This window comes from Oculina patagonica, chromosome 13 (genome assembly GCF_052425735.1).
Source record: "Oculina patagonica isolate OP01 chromosome 13, crgOcupat, whole genome shotgun sequence".
Classification (NCBI taxonomy): domain Eukaryota; kingdom Metazoa; phylum Cnidaria; class Anthozoa; order Scleractinia; family Oculinidae; genus Oculina; species Oculina patagonica.
In genome coordinates, this window is record NC_135770.1 from 15,995,888 (window position 1) to 16,015,294 (window position 19,407).

At 39.8% G+C, this 19,407-nt stretch overlaps 1 pseudogene across 1 annotated transcript; it reads left to right on the forward strand.

Annotated features, from left to right (window-relative positions):
• The first annotated feature begins 1,940 nt into the window (after nt 1-1,940).
• Nucleotides 1,941-9,758, forward strand: LOC144636966 (cysteine repeat modular protein A-like; annotated as a pseudogene). The gene is made up of 7 exons (XR_013567646.1): nt 1,941-1,972; nt 2,484-2,692; nt 3,474-3,599; nt 4,126-5,615; nt 5,771-5,820; nt 6,698-7,103; nt 8,990-9,758. The product of XR_013567646.1 is annotated as a cysteine repeat modular protein A-like (transcript).
• The last annotated feature ends 9,649 nt before the right edge of the window (nt 9,759-19,407 follow it).

Below are 19,407 nucleotides of genomic sequence, written 5' to 3' on the forward strand. Positions count from 1 at the left end.
AAAGCGGCTCTTTGTATATTTTTCTAACAGGGTTCTGTGGAAAAGAACGCCAAGAACACTAAAATATTATTCTATTGGCTAGCATGCAATATACCTGTCAGTATATTTCACATACCTAAATGACCCGTTTGTGAATTAAATTTCTAGTCAAGGTCCATTAATACATATCAATTTTGCATTATAATAGATCGCAAGCTTTAGTTCCATCAACCACTTTTATATGAAAATACTATGAGAATTTAGACCACCTGTAAAAATAGACAAATCCTACGTTTTGCGGCAAGGGTGAAATATTTGATTTCTTTCATTTTTAATGTTGGATGGGTTAAGGTAAAACAAAAATTACTGGATAGTTTTCGTGGTTAAATTTCTTTTCTTTTGAACGGAAAATTATATAATTAAATTCGAGGAGCTAATTTATTCCACGGATTTGAGAGCCTTGCATACAACAAACAAATCATTCTTCCGTCTTCGAAACACTTAGATCATTATCTTTACAATCTGTTCCATAGATTCCATTTTGCCGTGCGTCTGTTCAGTTATAGATCACAGTTGACGTCAAAATGTGGTAAGAACAAAAAAAGTGGCCCATGAGCCGCTAGGCGAGTGGGTCACTGATGTCCTTAACACATTTTGACGTCTTCTGTGATCTATAACTGAACAGAACCACGGCAAAATTGAATCTATTTGTTTTATACAATAACAGAAGACTTCAGTACACTTCAGTGTATCGCAATGCCGCTACCGGTGAGCTAAAGTTGTTTTCATTCCACGATAAAGTTTCCCGTAACCACGAAGCACTGTTAAACCGATTTAATAAAAAGAAAAATGGAAAATTAAGACACCAACGAAAAAACTAACCTTTATTCCATTTGGAAAGTTGTTCAAATCTGTTAGCTTTAGCCTTAGCATTCAACTGCCATTCATGGATTTTCCACGGCGTCGTTCAACATCGGACAAACTCTTACAGATTTCGATAATTTATCGAATCATTCACTGTCTACTTCAAGCTTGTTTAGGCCAGTTAAATGCTTCGAAAGGTGAACGATGCTTGGCGTATTTTTTTTCACTGTAGATTTGTAATTAAGCTGAACTTTTCAGTTCTGTTTTTCTGTTTTAAAAAACTTTGCCGACAACACTGATTTGGACTATGAACTCTAATCACGCGCGCGAGTCACACCACACATTGACGTCATCTGTGCGTCTGTACTCTAATGGAGGACAGGGATCAACCAATCACAGCGCGCGCAGTAGCTCGGTTATTGTATAAAATATATTTGCACCATCAATTTGTATGGGCAATTAATTGACATCGACATTGTACATTTTACAGTCCACTACCAGTCTTAAGACATGTTTCATAATCGGGTGGGTTAATTTATCCTTTATAATAACTTCAAACTAAAGGGTCGCATTCCTCTAATTTGTTTTAAAAATAAATTCGGCTATAAAATTTTCGATGCTATTAAGAATCTGTTGTAACCGGATAATTAACGAGAATACGAGAGTGGAAATACTTAATGACAACTCACTTCTTTTATCTGAACCATCACCCAAACAACACAGGTATCTGCACATGCGCAGTCCCATCAAAACCTAATTTACGATTATTTCTATTAACTTTCTCAGATGAATTTTTTGTCTTGTTAAGCTTTTTCAAAGAAGTATCAAAACAATACAAGACGTTAAAATACTACAGGCAACGTTCTATGCTCAGAGAGTGACGACCTCAAGTTGCGAGAAAAACTGAACAAACAAAAGCTTTGATTTTGATGAGTTTAGAAGGGATATATTGGAGTTATTCGCACAACTTTCGCATAAAAATATTCTGGATACTTGATAAATAAAAGAACCTTGAGAGATCATGCAGCTTCCACTTCCCTGTTCAGACCTCCTGCTCAATTTAGTAAAATCAGGATCTCCTGAGAGACGTCATAAAAATGGCTCATCTCGGATATTGTACATCTGAGACGTATTTTGCAAACATGGAATTTTTAGTAGTCTTGTTTCATGCCGTTTGTTTCATACCTCTTGTTGAACCTGAAAGGGGTTACGTTGGTCAGTTCTTTAACTTTCGGCAAATCTTTGTCAGCATAAAAGACGTTAAAAAATGCGTGTCGTTGCCGTGAGTAGACCGAGTTTTTATTGTTTAAATGATCGTTCATGTAGATATTAAGCATTGAAGGAACTTGAATCAGTCCTTGTGATACCTTTGATATCGGCTGCCTTAAACGATCTCCTACTTTCTGGTATTGATGCGTATTTATTTAACACATCAACAAATTATTCTTCAACTTGTTATACCTTTAGTTTAGCTTTCTTTAGCTTTTCTTTCGAAGGCGAACACCTTGTGATAAAAAGAAAACTCCGATTCACTTTTCAAAATTTCAAAACCGCGGAAAGAACTTTTATTGGCCTGTAATTGATTTTTATGAATGCTTTGCAATATGCCTTGTTAACTTTTTGTTAATTTTATCACCTAGGAATCCTCACAATTCATACAAAGAAGCTATCAAAGTGGCTTCAAAACCTTCCGCGTTAGACGAATTGTACATCGATGCACTGTTGGCCTCAGGATTCAGACAAGTGCCTCATAATAACTCGAAATATAAAGCATTTTTACCGTGTCCACTGGGAACATTTGTTAAGTGTTCCTCGAAAGGAAAACAAGGATGCTTAAAATGCTCTCCAGGCAACTTAAGCAGTGCTTTATTTCTTTTTCTGCCGTTTTTGAAGCATTGAAAACCAATATTCCTTTATTAGGGATGACCTTTGCTGAGTCAGCAGGCTTTAAGGAATCTCACCAGAAAACTCGTTAAGTAATTATTACGCAGGAATTTTCTTCTGAGTGGTAACCTTAGAATGGAAACTGGAGAAATTTGATAGTATTCAGAACATTTCGAAGAAAACACTCAATAAACCAACGAGAAAGTATTGGTAAAGTACGTAGCCGAAATAGTTTTTGCGATATTTATAATAATCAAGTTCTTGGTAACTATTGTTAGCGTCGGCTTTTTCTTCAGCGGGTAACACTTAGTACGACCCAGGTGGGGGAAAGCAAGCCGGCATGTTCTTTTGTCCTCACAGCAGTGCCTGGGCACAGTGACGAAATGCTGCCAATTGCCAATTCAATCAACCTGTCGCTACGTCATCGCTTTGTAGGTCCGCGCGCAAGCGTTGGGCCCTGGAAAAGTCGAGGACAAGGGCTAAGGATTTTCCGGCGAAAAATGTTTGAACAATATGTATTGTTTCCAAAAGACATAACTGTTGGGTAATTGTTTTCTTTGAACGTCAACCTGCTATAATTTATAGGCTCGTCCAGGATCTAAAAAAAGCTGCTTTCCCTCCACTCCCCTCCCCTGCCCCTCCTGGCCTCCATTGACCATGACTTTTTCCCTTGGATGTCACAAAAAACCTCTTTCAATATTAGCTCTGCGAAAATAAATAATAAAATTTTACTTTTGTTTTCTCAGGTGGTTTCTATTCTGACACTCTTGGCTACGTGGCCCAAAGCTGTAAGAAATGCCCGAATGGTTCTTACGTTCCATATGACCAAACACCAGGAAAATCAGTCCTGGACTGCAAGGCTTGCCCCCATGGTAAAATGTAGCGAGTGTATATACGTTATTTGCTGGCGTAAGTTCCGTGTCGAGAACAGCTTTGCCCGAGTTCGTGTCTAGTACGTTCAAGACCAAGGACAGAGTGAATAAGTTTAGGAAAATATTACGGTGTGGAATGTGGGATATATCACCCCAAGAGAAAAGACGTCGCCAGATTTAAAAAAAAATCCATTCTATAATTTCTCGGAACAAAATGGGAGAAAATGCTACATGATGCTTGTGTTTAAATGTCAGAAAAGGTAAAAGGTGACCAAGTCATTTGAAATAAATTATTGATAAATTTCACCTTTTATCTTCCTGTTACGAAGAAATTATTTTGAAAGAAAAAAAAATGTTTAAATTTTTGACAGTTCGAACTCTTAGATTTTTTTTCTCGGACGAATTGCAAATAATTTCAATGAGCTAACACTGAGGATACTAACTACTTTTTATATGGCATGGAAAAAGAGTAAGCGTTTGGAGCAAAAACCTCACTAAGACTGAAACTATTATTAACCGTCAACAGGAACAGAAACTGACTTTTTTGCTGGATACCGTGCTTGTCAGTGTTTGAAAGGATTCTATCGAACTCATCTGTTTGCCGAATGTCACAAATGTGGACAAGGTGGACTGTTATGTCAAGATGATTATGCCTCTTTAAAAGCTGGCCACTGGTGGCAATGGCGTAACGAGACATACAAACAGCGATACATAAATTTTATTAAAAATCTCTTAACATCCTCGCCAGCGTTGGATAAATTCTCTGTGCAATTTCCTTATCCGATTCCAACTCCTTACAGGTGTCAAGTAGAAGAGTCTTGTGTGGGTGGTTTAGATTCACCATGTGTGGAATGGGTACGAAGGTCCACTCTGCGGAGTTTGCAGTTCAGGATACTACAAGCAGCAGCAGACATGCACACGATGTCCACCAAAGAAGTGGATTGTGGGACAATTGTCAATCATCGTCGCAATTTTATTGATCATCGTTGCAATTTTGGTGTGGAAGACCAAAAAGAACATTGAAAAGTACCGAGGGCGCTCTGTAATTGACATGCTTTTCTCCAAACTGAAGATCGTAATCGGCTTTTATCAGGTTACTAATGGCTTATTAGGAGCGTTCTCTTACATAAAATGGCCGGGTTCCTTGGAAGTCATTGCCAAATATTCAGGAATACTCCAGATGAATTTACTTCAAATAGCACCCGTTCACTGCCTATTTTCAGGATTACACGTGGATGCCTTTGGAGACTTGTGTATGATTATGTCAATGAATATTGCTGTCATTGGCGCTTCTGGGGTCGCTTATAGGGTGCGCAGGTTGATCATCTTAAGAAACGAAAGCCTGGATGACGAGGAAAAATCAAATAAAATTTCACAGACAAAAGAGCTTATCTACAGGAATTTGTTCTTCTTCATGTATGTTACTTACCTGAGCACGTGTTCTAAGACAGGCAGTCTCCTACCATTCGCTTGCAGGAAACTCTGTAAAGATGAAGAAGAAGAGTCGTGTAACAAGTACCTCAAATCAGATTACAGCATACAATGCCAAGGATCAAAGTACAACCATATGCTTATCGTGGCATACTTTTCAACTGCTTATATCCTTGTATTACCAGCCTCTTCACTTATCGCTGTTTGGAGGAAACGCAGATTAGTGTTATCCACAACAGACACAAGCACAGAAATGATCACAGGATTGCGATTTCTTTTTGAAAACTACAAAACTCGTTCGTGGTATTGGGAACTAGTTGAAATGTCTCGTAAGGTTATTCTTACATCTGGTCTCATCCTTGTGGGACAAGAGAGTCGGTCATACATTGGCTTGGCATGGGTCGTCGCTGGTATGTATGGGATGCTTTTCTGTTGGGTCAAACCGATACAAGACGCGTTCGAGAACAGGTTGATGTCGACGTCACTTGCCGTTACTGTTGTCAACTTGGGTATTGGAGCTGTGAGTAGAATTCCAGCAGAGAATATACCAGACTCGATCGACCGATACACAGACGCAGTAATACTGAAGATACAATACAATACAAACAATACAAACAAACAAACAAACAATACAATGTAATGTGGTCATACACTAGCATGGTCGATGCGCCCGCAGAATGGAGCAAAACGGGGAACGCACCAGCTAGTTTACAGGTAAGCCACAATGAAAATAAAAAATAAAAGATATTGATACTAGGAGCGAACACTTTGGTGATTGGTCTACTTGTTGGTAAGATAAATCGTTAAGAGATTAGTTACTTTAATCAATTTTCTTAAAATGATTTAATTTGATTAATAAAGGATTTTTCGCGAAATTGCGTGAACATCATTAGGAATTAGGTGCACGAATTCGTGCAGTGTGAACAAGCCATTACAATACACGGTTGTTGGCGAACAAGGGCACAAGGACAGCTCTGTTGCTCAAGAAAACATCAGCTTGCAGTGTCTTTGATATGAGAAGCTTTTGCAGCGAACAAAACGTTGCTTGGAAGAAAAAAACTCCGAAGCAACCACAAAGACCAATCATAGTTCTCGGGCCCAAGGATACTTTTTTTAAAACTATTCGTGATAGTCCTGTTGCTGGAAGAAACCTATTAACCGCTGAATCGGCTTTAAAATTAAAAAACTGACTGAGAGCGGTGAGTGTGTCTGGAGAAAAGTGGTTATTTTGTATCGTGAACAGAACGTCATCGTGTTAGTTCAGCAACGTTTGAAGTTAATTAATGACTGGATTTCTTATTGTTACTCCAAGACGTCCCTTCGCTACTTTTTCTACACCAAAGTTGTAGTTCTCTTTCTTCAAGGCCTAGGTCGAAAGTGTGTGCGATATTTCCATAAAAGCACCTCTTTCGAGAAGACGTTTGGAACAGCTTCCGTCGCTAATCTGCCTTGTTCTCTTTTTCTACGTTAAATTCTAACTATTTCCCTTGAGTTCAAAAAGAGAAAACTTTTAAATTGAGTTTAGCTTGACTGAAATGCTTGCAGATTATAAACAAAGCTTTCTTGCCTTGCTCTAGGGCGGCATGGGCTGGTAACTTGCCTTAGCATACGTTAACTTGTAGCAAGTCTGTCTAATTCTATTTATCTTTTTTTATTTTCTTTTAAAGTTCAATACTTAGCGTTCGTGTATCAGTACATCAAGGAATGGCACAGAAATCCACATTGGTCGTTTTCTTGCTGCTTGGCTTTACTTCTCCCTCTTAATGACTTGCAAGGAGAAATTCGTGGAATGGTTGGTAAGAACGTCCTAAAAACTCAGCTACAAACGGGAGCAATCGGAAAGCCCTCCATTTCGGCTTGTGCGAAAGATGGCGGAGCAATGAGCGTCACTCTTACTTGTAGAAAAGGTACACTTGGTGATGATAACAGAACGCAGTTGATGCAACGAAATTATAAAGTCGCTAAATACAGCATAACAAAGTGCGACGAAGGGACGCAGACAGGGATAACTATGCTTCCAGCAGCTGTTATCGTGGTGCAACATTTAATGGAGGGTGGCCTTCAGAAATCCCTGTGAGTATGAAGAGCACAAAAAGAATTTAAACTACACCTGACGACACGCGAAAAGTTGATCCTGTGAAAAGCATAAACCATGAAAGTAAAGACCGAATGGGGTTCTCGGTAGTCAGCACTAGCCAGCTTAGTAATATTTCGTTTATTGATATTATATATTTTCTCTCTTGAGAGCATGATGAGCATGATTTCTGCAACTGTCTAAGTATAATGTTCATTCTGCCACAGACGACGATTCCTTTTTCCGATCTCCCAGTAAACCTTTGGGTAGCATCGTTCATGGTTTATCCTTTTCATGGGTTAACGATTCTTCCATCAGGTTCATGTAATCGAAAAGTACAAACGAGCTTCACAATCATTTGTTTGAGAACCTTTGTTACAAGGCTGTTGGTTTGTTTGTTATTGTTTTCGTTATTTTGCTTGTTTTTTCCTTTGTATTTCTGTTTTCTCATTTTTTGTTCGTTAGTTCTTACCCACCCTTTTGCTTGTGTTTACGTTGCCACTGTTTGTTTAGACTGCATCTGTTCAAAATGCATCGCGCGGATGCTACGTCGCAAGTAGACTTATCAAATCCTTACGAATATGGCGTACTTCTACCAAATTGAACAACTTAATGAACTCTACTGCTTACCCTTGACGTTGGGGATGGAACTTTTACCATTTTTTTTTCCGGATTGTCCGGAGAAGGCCAAAGTTCCTTTCCCAATCAATAGCGAATAAGTCATCATACAGATTAAAGACCCAAATTATCCCATAACTTTCTTTCAAAATAATATTTGCCTTCCATCGCCTGTCCAACCCTGGTACCACCTCATTTCATTTCAAACGATTGATTTTTAGAGTATATTGTCGCTATAACTAAACTTGTCAATTTAACAAATTGGCCTCATTCGTATTCTCGGTATTGGACTGGAACCAGCTTGCAATGGAGGCTAATGCGGGTTATCTTTTCAAATGCAAATGACATAAAGCTGTTTTTAATGATATTCCCCCGCATGAGCCTCCATTGCAAGCTAGTTCCAGTCCAATACCGAGAATACGAATATGGTCTATTTCATTCCAAGATTTCAGCGATAGTGTACCAAATACGTGCACTTGCAAAACATTGGCAAAACAGATTTTGTAGAGTAACATTTCAAGGCTTCTTTAACGAAAAAATACTTTATTTACCGCCTTGACTTAGAGCAGGGGGGGGGGGGAGGAAGAAACTTCCTTTGTTACACAACTAAAAAAGGGGACATAGCGGTGCCGGGCAACCGAGAATGCACAATAGCCATCGAATGGTTGCTAAGGGCGTAGTGAATAGCTTGACAAAGTTCATTGTTTAGTTCGCATGTTTTGGTCTTGACTGTGCACAGAACACAATAGCTAATTTGCATTTTGATTGTTTCTTTGAAGTTTGCCGGACATCAAAACAACAAACAGTGATAACGGTGACCAGTCTGGCAAAAGTAAGGCTTGCGAATTATACTAATTACAAATAACTCCACTGATTCTAAAATGATTTACAATTTTTGGGTTGTTAAATGTCAACCATGACAAATTTTTCGCTTGTTGTCCTACGCCTTCAAAACATTCTCAGTGACGTGAAACATCAGGTGATAAATCTAGCTGAAAATGCAAAAAACATCTCGGCGGCGTAAAACATCAAACGCAAACACCGCCACTATTTGCATTTCACACGCATACAGTCATTGATATTTAAATCTTTCTGAGAAAACAAAACTCTGGGTAACGTCTTTCTTCGCAGCGGCTTGATTGACATAGACCCTCACCGTTTCCAGGCACTGCTATGTCTTCAAAGAAAAGTGCCGAGTTTCTCCCCCTTCCCCCCCCCCCCCCATTTCCTGGCTTAGAGCTTTAAAATAACAAAGCACTTTTCTTAGATCGCAGCATTCTGGGTAAGGGATGTCATATGAACGAACAAAGTTTGGTGTATCCGGCAGCAAAGGAAGAAGTGAACACGTCAAATGAAGCCACTTATGTAAATATAACTGACTATTGTTATAGACATGCGCATGTATAGGCGCTGGGATCCTTATTGCACTTGCATGTTTAGGATCAAGTTCACTAATGAACTTGACATTCCAGTGGTACAGTTTATAGGCACGCGATCTCGTAATGTCATTTTTCAAGATAATATTTGATTACTAGAATAGAAAACATTTGGTCAAAGAAATGCAGGATGAAAAATGTTAGCGCCTAAATGCTAACTTCATGCGTGTTTGTTGCCTTTTTCTAAGATAAATCACTTTTTTTAATATTTAAAATACTTGCACTTTACCTGAAAACATTGAATCGTGCATGTACGTGATATAATTAATAAATTCTACATATTCTCGTTTTGTATTTACTTCCTTGGGCTTGGTGATTACTTGAAGTGTATTAGGGGTGTATTGGGAAATATCTAGACATCGTTTTCAAGATATCTGTTCGTTTTGGGAAAAAAACGAACAAATAATTAATAAGCTTAGTTGTCCATTTTGGATAAAATCTATCTTAAAAAACCGAAATCGTTAAAACAAGATATTTGTTATTGCTCCTTATTAGTTTCCGGGTAGTTTCGTTAAGGCAAAAGTTACAAAACAAATGTATCATATTTACTAGTTGTCTACGTTATGTAAAAAAAAAACAAAAGGATAATAAAATGAAAGAAACTTGTTTCGCTTCCGTTATTGAGTAAGGTGTAATAACTATAACAATGACAACAATGATTGGGTACTTACTGCGCTCTGATTTTATTGACAAAGAGAAGCCATCGGAGTAAACTGACGGTCCATATTTACAGCCAGGTCTCAGTGGGTGGTTTGCTTTGACGGATGACGGTTAAAAATGGGGGTGCTATTGGAGCTATTGTTTTCCTGCTTTTTATTGTTTAAAGGTTATTTGTTGTCTTAGTCGTTCTTTGTTTTACGTCAGGATGAGCCAAGAAACGAGCGTTTAAACAGTTGGTAAGAAGGAATTTATTGCATTACAGTAAAAACCCGCGAGTAAGAACCTAACATTTAACAACCTGTAGGTATCGTAGTTATCCGGTAGTTATCCATGCTTCAGAAATTACAATTCGTTCACTTCGTAAGCAAGCGAGCACTTGTGTTTGCTGTTCCCTTGTTTTAGTTCTTTATTTTGTAGTTCTTGATATTCACCTTTGAAAATTATATTAAAACAATTATTCGCCTCAGGCTCAGTGAATCTCGACGAATATTTCCCTCGACTTCGTCTCGGGAAATAATTGTTAAATATTCTGAATTATTAGCGCTTCATTTTAACATAAATCCTTTTACGGATTAGCTCCAGTATTTCCGAAGAAATGTGTCGGGATGGGGGAAATGTGTTGTAGCTTTCAAAGCCAAATCTCCGCAAATCTGAAATCAACATTTACACAAAATTCACCCTCTTTTAAAGGGGACCTCGGCTGTAAAACAGTTCTGGCCAAAATAATAAGTTTCCACAGTCTAAAACCGTTTTGGTTGTTAAATGTCGCGGACTTGTTTTTTCATTCGAATACTGCACCTTTGATTGTCAATTTTTGTGCTTTTAAATGTCCCGTGCGCCGCCATTTTGGATTTTCTGACGTTAGTGCGTTGCTGCTATTATTAGAAAACAGAGGTTCTTTAGTGTGAAACAATTGCGCAACGCACTGACGTCATAAATTCCAAAATGGCGCCGCGCGGGAAATTTAAAACCCATAATCTTTTCCGTTTATGGTTGTAAAAAAAACATTCCCTTGTCTGGAAAAAAAATTATAATTATGGCATTATTTACTTAACGTCAACTTGCATCCCACCCATCCTACCATTCAAATTATTTGGCAAAGAAAAATTAGGAGTTGCAGACTGGAGTAGAACGAAATAAATTCCTTATCACGCTAGATCCGACCTGTTTTTTGTAAATGTTTTCTGAAATCATATCAGTGCCAATAACTTGTATAGAGCCTTTATGATTCTGTCCTCTGTAAAATATATTTTGTGTACTCACTTTACCATTACCCAGCTGTGTCAGCGGTGTCCCCTTTTTCCTTATGTTGTAAGACAGCTCTAACTCAACAGAACTCAACGATAAACACTATATAAACAGTACAACGACTACTATGTCCGACAAAAGTCCACATTTTAAAAATGGACCTGTAACCAGGTGGTTGATTCATTAAGAAATAAAAACGTTACTCTGGTTAAAAATTTTTGTAGTAAAATGTTCGTAAAATATCCACAATGTCCCAACGTTTCGGCTTAAACTAAAGCCTTCATCAGGGGAAAGTGATAAGTGAATACAAAAAGCACGTTCTTATATAATATGCAAATCGAGAGCTAATGTTTGTCCCTAAAGGCTAAATTTAGAAATTCGTGCGGTAAATGCATGCCGTCATCGCGGTTTAGCGGATTATTGCAAGTGTTAATTTCCCAAGCCTCCAGAATACGTCTTTTGCGCCAATTTGTGCTTGTACGTAAGATCTTTGACGATTCCCACGAGATGGTGTGGCCAGAATGAAAACAATGTTCCGCTAAAGCTGACTTGTGTGAGTGTTTGTTTTCAACTGCTTTTTGATGCTCTTTGAGTCGGGTGGAAAATTTTCGTTTCGTTTCTCCGATGTAGCTTTTGTCACAAACTTGGCAGGGAATTGAATAAATTGCGCCACGAGTCTGATCTTTTGGCAATGGATCTTTCGGTTTTGGAAACAAATTGCCGATGGTTTGGTGTGGTTTTAAAGCGACTTTGATATTATAATTGCTTAAAATTCGCTTGATTGGTTCCGTAGTACCCTTGATGTACGGCAGAATGCAGAAACCTTTTTTGTCATCCGGTGCAGTTGCAGGCGTTTGTTGAGAAGGTCGTTTCGGTTTGCTTACATCAATCACAAAGCGCTTAGGGTAGCCATTCGCCCTGAGTGCCGCGGTCACATGTTGCATTTCCTTTGACTGTTGGGACATTGTGGATATTTTACGAACATTTTACTACAAAAATTTTTAACCAGAGTAACGTTTTTATTTCTTAATGAAAAGTCCACATGTTCGAGAGAAGTGGGGCAGCCCACCAGAAAGTCAGGGGCTCCCCTGAGGGGACCCCACAGTTAACATCAAACACATGAGGGGTCCTCAAGTTCAAACTACAACACCTTACTGGTTGGAAGAACGTGTTTCTGTATTAGGGCAGTTTCTCCAAAGTTCCTTTTTCATGTACAGTAGTGTTTTAATTTTACGTTATAATGAGCCATGCGTTGTCCAAAAAGCATTGTGCATGCACGCCTCCCGTTCATCCTACAAGTCAATTTATTTGGCAAAGAAAATATTCGGAGTTACAAAATGGAGTAGAACTAGTGTCAATTGAATGTTTGAATTCAACGACACTCGAGCGAGCAACATCATGCAATTAGGTTCATATGTGACATATGTAATACTAAGCAGTGACGCAGAGTAATTTCAGTTTTTAAGTAAAGGTAACGTTACAGGTAACAAAGATTTCTCGAAACATCATTGTTGCGGGCTGAGCATGTGATTATACAGTGCGAGATTTCACGTGCGTGGTAGATGCCGATTGGCTGAGCGGGATCACCCGACATGAGTAGCTCCTATGTGGGAAGTGATCCATGACTGGAAGTGACCTTATTTATTCTCTCTACTGGGGTGTATGGTTAGACATTAACTATAATTTATATTTTGGTATAAATTGTAGCATTTGTTGTAAGCTTAGGTCAGCGGTCTACATTGGGCACATGCTCATAGTAATAAAACGTGTTCTGTACATCCGCCATCTTGTGTTGTGTTCCTTTACACTTCATGGTGTCAGAAGCGGGATGGAGCACCTAAAACCGCCTGAAGCTCTCATACTGAGTGCGGCGACGAATAAAGCCGAGGCATGGCGGCGTTGGAAGATGTCCTGGGAGTTGTACAAAGTGGCAAGTGGTCTCGATAAGAAGGATGAAAAAATTCAAGTCGCCACGTTGCTCCATGTGCTTGGAAAGGAATGTGTGGAGGTTTATTCAAATTTCGTTTGGGAAAACGAAGGTGATCTTAACAAAATAGCGGTAGTGGAGGAGAAATTCAAGGCTTATTGTGCGCCATTGACATCAATCCACTTTAATCGCCATTTGTTTGTCGAACGCAAACAGCAAGACGGCGAGACAGTCGACGAATTTTGCAGCGCTTTGAAAACACTTGCCAAGAATTGTGATCTCGGCGACAAAGAAGAATCCTGGGTAACGTCTATGTTAGTTCTGGGCCTCAAGGACCCGAGTGCAAAGGAGAGACTTATGGAAAGAGATCAGAATCTCGAAAAAACATTACAAGCCGCCCGTATCTCCGAAACAAGTAAACAACACATGAAGACTTTAAAGGACGAGAGCAGCAAAGTCGAGAAAGTGGATTCAGTAGACGGTTCAGGTCGTAAGCATCAAGGTGGTATGGCGTGCAGGAACTGTGGTATTTTGCATGGGCTTGGGAGAGGTTTATGCCCTGCAGCTGGTAAACAATGCCACAAGTGTACGAAGATGAATCATTTTGCAAGGATGTGCCAAAGCCCAGGAGGACAAAAACAGCAGGTAAACACAGTTTATGATTTTGACTCTGACTCTGAGACTATGTTTATTGGTTCAGTCAACTCGGGGGACCAAGACTGGGTTGAAACAGTAGATTTTGGCAATGTTAAAGAGGTGTTTAAGCTAGACACTGGTGCCCAGTGTAATGTTTTGCCAAAAACTGTGTATGACAAGATCACAACTATGCCTTTGCTACCATCCTCTGCAAGACTAGAAAGTTATTCGAAGACCTCTATAAAACCAGTTGAAAATGTGAGTTGACATGTTGTGTGCGGGGGCAGAAACATCAAGTCTTATTTCAAGTAGTAGATGGCAGTTATACTCCCCTCCTAGGTCGGGCTTCTTGTGAACAGATGGGTCTAATACAACGCATAAACACTATCAGTAGCAGAAGTATCCTGGATGAATTTCCAGAGGTATTCCAAGGGCTGGGATGCCTACCCGGGAAATATCACATCAGCATTGACCCCTCTGTCCCACCTGTCATCCACCCACCCAGAAGAGTTCCTCACTCAAAACGGGACCCGTTGAAAAAAGAGCTAGACCGCATGGAAAGTGTTGGCATAATTGAGAAAGTGCCCTTAAATGAACCAGCAGATTGGGTTAGCAGTCTTGTGTGTGTTGATAAACCAGATGGGTCCATTCGGGTGTGCCTTGATCCAAGGGATCTTAACAAAGCCATTAAGAGGGAACATTACCCACTTCCTTTAGTGGAAGACATCATAGCCAGTTGCGCAGGAGCTACATTGTTTTCAACCTTGGATGCTGAAAAGGCTTTCTACCAAATTCAGTTGGATGAGGAGAGTAGCAAACTTTTGACATTTAATACACCTTTCGGGAGGTATCGTTACCTGAGGATGCCAATGGGTATCAAGTCTGCCCCAGAAGTGTACCAATGCAGAATGGAGCAAGTGTTCGAAGGGCTCACAGGAGTCAAAGTTATCATGGATGACATAATTTCGCATGGAAGCAGCAAGGAAGAACATGATACCCATCTGAGAGCTGTTTTGCAGCGTGCCCGAGACAACAATCTGCGATTAAAGAAGTCCAAGTGTCATATCGAGCAGGAAGAGGTGAAGTTTCACGGGCACGTTTTCACAAAGGATGGGTTGAAGACTGATCCAGAGAAAGTAAGAGCAGTGGTCGAGATGCCAAGGCCAGCTGACAAGGCTGGTGTTCAGAGACTGTTGGGCATGGTTAACTATGTCAGCAAGTTTATTCCAAACATGTCAGACCTTACTGCACCCCTAAGACAGCTGTTACATCAGGATGTAGAGTGGCACTGGGAAGAGCAGCACGAGGCCAGTTTCAAGAAAGTCAAGGAAGCTCTTGCTCTCTCGCCTGTGTTGGGGTACTACGATGCTAAGAAAGAGTTAACCCTCCAAGTGGATGCCAGCTCAACAGGTCTGGGTGCAGCACTGATTCAAGAAGGGCAACCCATAGCGTACGCTTCAAAGGCACTCACGCCCACCCAACAGAAGTACGCCCAAATTGAAAAAGAACTCTTGGCTGTGGTATTCGGGTGTGCGAAATTCCAAGAGTATATCGTGGGTCATACGGTCACCATTGAATCGGATCACAAGCCTTTAGAGTCAATCATCAAAAAGCCCTTACATGCATCACCATTGCGCCTGCAAATGATGCTCGTTCAACTCCAACGCTACCCAGAAACTAACCTGGTCTACAAGCGTGGTGTAAGTCTACATTTAGCAGATGCCCTGTCCAGAGCTCATCTGGAGGAACAGCTGACGAATGCTGAACAGTTAGATGTAAACTTAGTGGAACACATGATCTCAGACCCACAGTTGGTCAGGTTCGTGGAAGAAACTAAAAAAGATGAAATCCTTCCTGAGCTGCAAGAAGTAATTTTGTCCGGTTGGCCAGAGTCGAGAGGTCAGGTGCCAGCAAAGCTGCAGGAGTTCTGGAATTACAGGGATGAGCTCACTGTATACCATGGGTTGGTATTGAAGGGCCAGAAGATCTTCACACCCAAACGTCTAAGGAGAGAGATGCTAGAGAAATTACACGATGGACACTTGGGTATTGGCAAAACACTAATGAAAGCACGTGATGTATTGTTCTGGCCACTGCCTTGGGCTAAGGTTGGCACAGACCTTCTGTACAAAAACGGTAGGAACTACCTTGTAACCATTGATTATTACTCCAAGTGGCCAGAACTGACCTTGCTTAACTCTATGACCAGCACTTCAGTCATTACAGCCTTAAAGTCTCAATTTGCAAGGTATGGTGTCCCATCAGTCGTCATGTCTGACAACGGTCCGTGTTACAGTTCTGAGGAGTTTAAGCAGTTTTCACAAGATTGCTGTTTTCAGCATGTCACATCTAGTCCTGGCTACCCACAGTCTAATGGTCAGTCAGAGAAAACGGTCCAAACCCTCAAAGCTATGCTTGAGAAGGCTGATGACCCATACAAAGCCCTTCTTTCATACAGAAATACGCCTTTAGAAGGTGTAAATTTGTCGCCAGCTCAGATGCTTATGGGTAGACGTCTGAGAACCCCCATCCCTGTAACTGAGGATATGTTGAAACCCCAACTGTATGACCCTGAAGGAGTGCTCCCAAAACTTAAGGAAAGGCAAAGAAAGCAGAAAATGCACCATGACAAGACAGCTAAGGAATTGCCACCTCTGAAGGAAGGTGAGGTTGTGAGAGTAAAGGAAGGCAGAAAGTGGAACCCGGCCAGAGTCACACAAGTTCTTCCTTCACCTAGATCCTATAAGGTGAAAACAGAGAATGGAGAGTACCGAAGAAATCGTCGGCATCTGTTAAAGACTGGAGAGTCACAAACACAAGATGTCACAACTGATGATGACCTAACCGAAACAGGATCAGAGTCAACTTCTGTTGCAGCTACCCCTGAGCATCCTGAAACGCAACCGGTTGTAACGCCAACGACTACTACCACTCGATCTGGTAGGACAATCCGTGAGCCTGAGAGATTTAAAGACTATGTTAAGTACTAGAGACAGTGTGAACTCTTAGTATACTTATATTAACTTTGTTTGTTGAGTTTACAAGTTAAGGACCATTTTGCTTAGTCACAGTTCAGTCACTAAGTCTCGTTTTGTTTTTGTTATCCCTTTGTAACGTTCGTAAAAAAAGGGGGATGTAGCATTTGTTGTAAGCTTAGGTCAGCGGTCTACATTGGGCGCATGCTCATAGTAATAAAACGTGTTCTGTACATCCGCCATCTTGTGTTGTGTTCCTTTACACTTCATAAATTGGCTTTAAAAAGCAATATTGAAAATATCGTGTAACGTACGATTTTTAACGCAACATTTTGTGACGGTAACATGTTCGGGTTTTGGATTTGCTTTCAAACAGGTGAGTTCCAATTTAACTCTTGTAACATACCGTTCTACATATTTTCTCGTGTAACCTGGATTTAAAACCGTCGTTAACACTCCCCGGAATGAAGGTTTCAATAGAAACAAAGCAGTGCTATGAATCCATATGCGGATCATTATGGCGGATCATGTCCAACCCTAGTCTAAAGAAAAGCATTGCACCAGAACCTCGGTGAGACATTGTTAATTCATCACTTGTATAAATAATAATGATTATACGATTTTAAGTCACCTTTTTTAAAAATTTACTGTTGCAACGAGCAAAAGCTGTAAACACACCGGCTGTAGCCGTATAAGATAAAATTCCGCTTATTCGCTTTAATCGGAGTTTGTCAGCAAACAGAAAGTTACAAATGCAATAACTCGAGGCAAATTTTAAGTTAATTTTATTTATCCAAGTCGCCAGAGCACCTTTTGTGTGAAAAACATACTTTGCAAAAAAAAGGCGCCTCTTGGAGGTCTCTGGTAACTCTTAAGTGTTAAAGCCAGTAAGAATCAAAGAAATGGCGGTCATAGAGCCCAAATATGATTTCGCCCATACTTTGTATATTGGTAGACCCAAGTCCGATACATATGCCAAGGATATTCATTTACTGTAATATTCACTTGTTTAAGAGAAAAAAGATTAAAACAATTTGCAGTATTTTCTTCAAAACATTTTCGCAAATTGACACAATTTGTGGCATTGTCAAGTCAGCCAGGCGACAGTTTGAAATGATTTCCACACAGGTTCCGTTTGATTGATGCTTCTGTAATTGAATGACAGTGAAAGCGGTCCATTATCTCTGCTCACAAATTTAATATATATTTTTTAATAAGTGTACCTAAATCCTCTCTGAAGAGTGATCGTTGGGACATCAAACAAACTCGCCAAAAAATGCATGTGGTACGCAATGAATCTCAAAAGAAAAACCTCCTGAGGCAAGTTTAAGGATGGTTTTAGTTTTTTACCGTTTAGTTTTTTTAGGATCTTTTAAAGCAGTAAATTAGAGCATGCCCGAAGTTAGCGAAATTACACTATCTGCCATGATCCAATATGCAAATTAGGTCAACACTCGAAAGATTGCCGCCTTCGCATTCGCAAAGAATTTGACAATAGTGTCCTCATTCAACAATCCTTCGTGATGTTTGGCTGCGTTTTGTTCGTTGCGCGGTAATTTTTGCCATATCCTTAACACCAGTCAAATTTGATACTGTAAGAAATCCACCTTATCCGACAATGTTTCTTAACAGAGCACTGTTTGCTGTTGCATGGCAGAACAACATCTCGCTGTAAACATCATGACAATATTGGCAGTTTTCACGGTCCAATTGCTAAATGTCACGCAACACGATAGCCGTGACTAGGTTAGGAGAATTTGTCGCTGAAAAAGGCCGAAAAATTTTGAAAAACGTACACAGAGTGTGACGTTTGTTCTTTCTTATAAACTGCTAAAGTTTGGCACCCTAAACGTCCTTTTTAAAAATAACCTGGAAACATAACTTCTTATTACCCTAATATCGGGGTACATTAAACATTAGGGACGGATCATTAGATATAGGAATAGGAAGGGGGTGACTTTTACCACAAAATTCCTGCAAGCGAAACTTGTCAGAAAAAAATCCTGTACGTGGTTGTGACTGAAAAAAATTCGTGCAATGGAATAGGCTCCTTTCGATATATTAAAATTCAGCCTGGTAGCGAGGCCTAGAGGACACAAACAAGAGAAGTTTCAAAAGTATGTTTATTCATTTCTTTTGTTTGTGTCCTCTAGGCCTCGCTATCAAGCTGAATTTTAATATATCGAAAGGAGCCTATTACCTGTAAGTGTTGTATAATGGCATATATGAACCACCCATCAGAATGCCTAATAAAATAGCGTTTTGAGGTTCTTTTCCCGGGGATCATGCCCCCCTAGTTTGAGAAATACCAAGCAAACAGCATCAGCTCAATACTACCAACTATTTGGTTGCAAACACACTTTACCCACACTAACAATTGCCGGCCTCCCATCAGTAAACCGTAAATCAAAAGCACAAACAGTATTATCATCACTTTAAATTGTAATTTTGTCTGATACATTCATCTTTTTTGCAGGGAGACCAGGGTTTACATTTCTAATAAGGGGGGTGGGGGGTTATATTAAACAGGCACTACCTATCCAATCACTTCAGCTCCCCTATAGAAAAATGAACGGTCCTTGAATCAGTGTCGCTCAATTCAAGGAACAAATCTGCGGAAATGTAACAATGAGATGCTATTTATTAATGATAATTGTTGCATGAATCTTAGATGCGTTACAAAAAAAAATGTATCTTTGGGCGAAAAAATATTCATGCAAAGCTTCAGCGCCAGAAAAAAGTTCCTGTAGATAAGTAGGCCTTCAAATAAAAAAAAAGATTCTGCACAGAAAATGTTTTATCC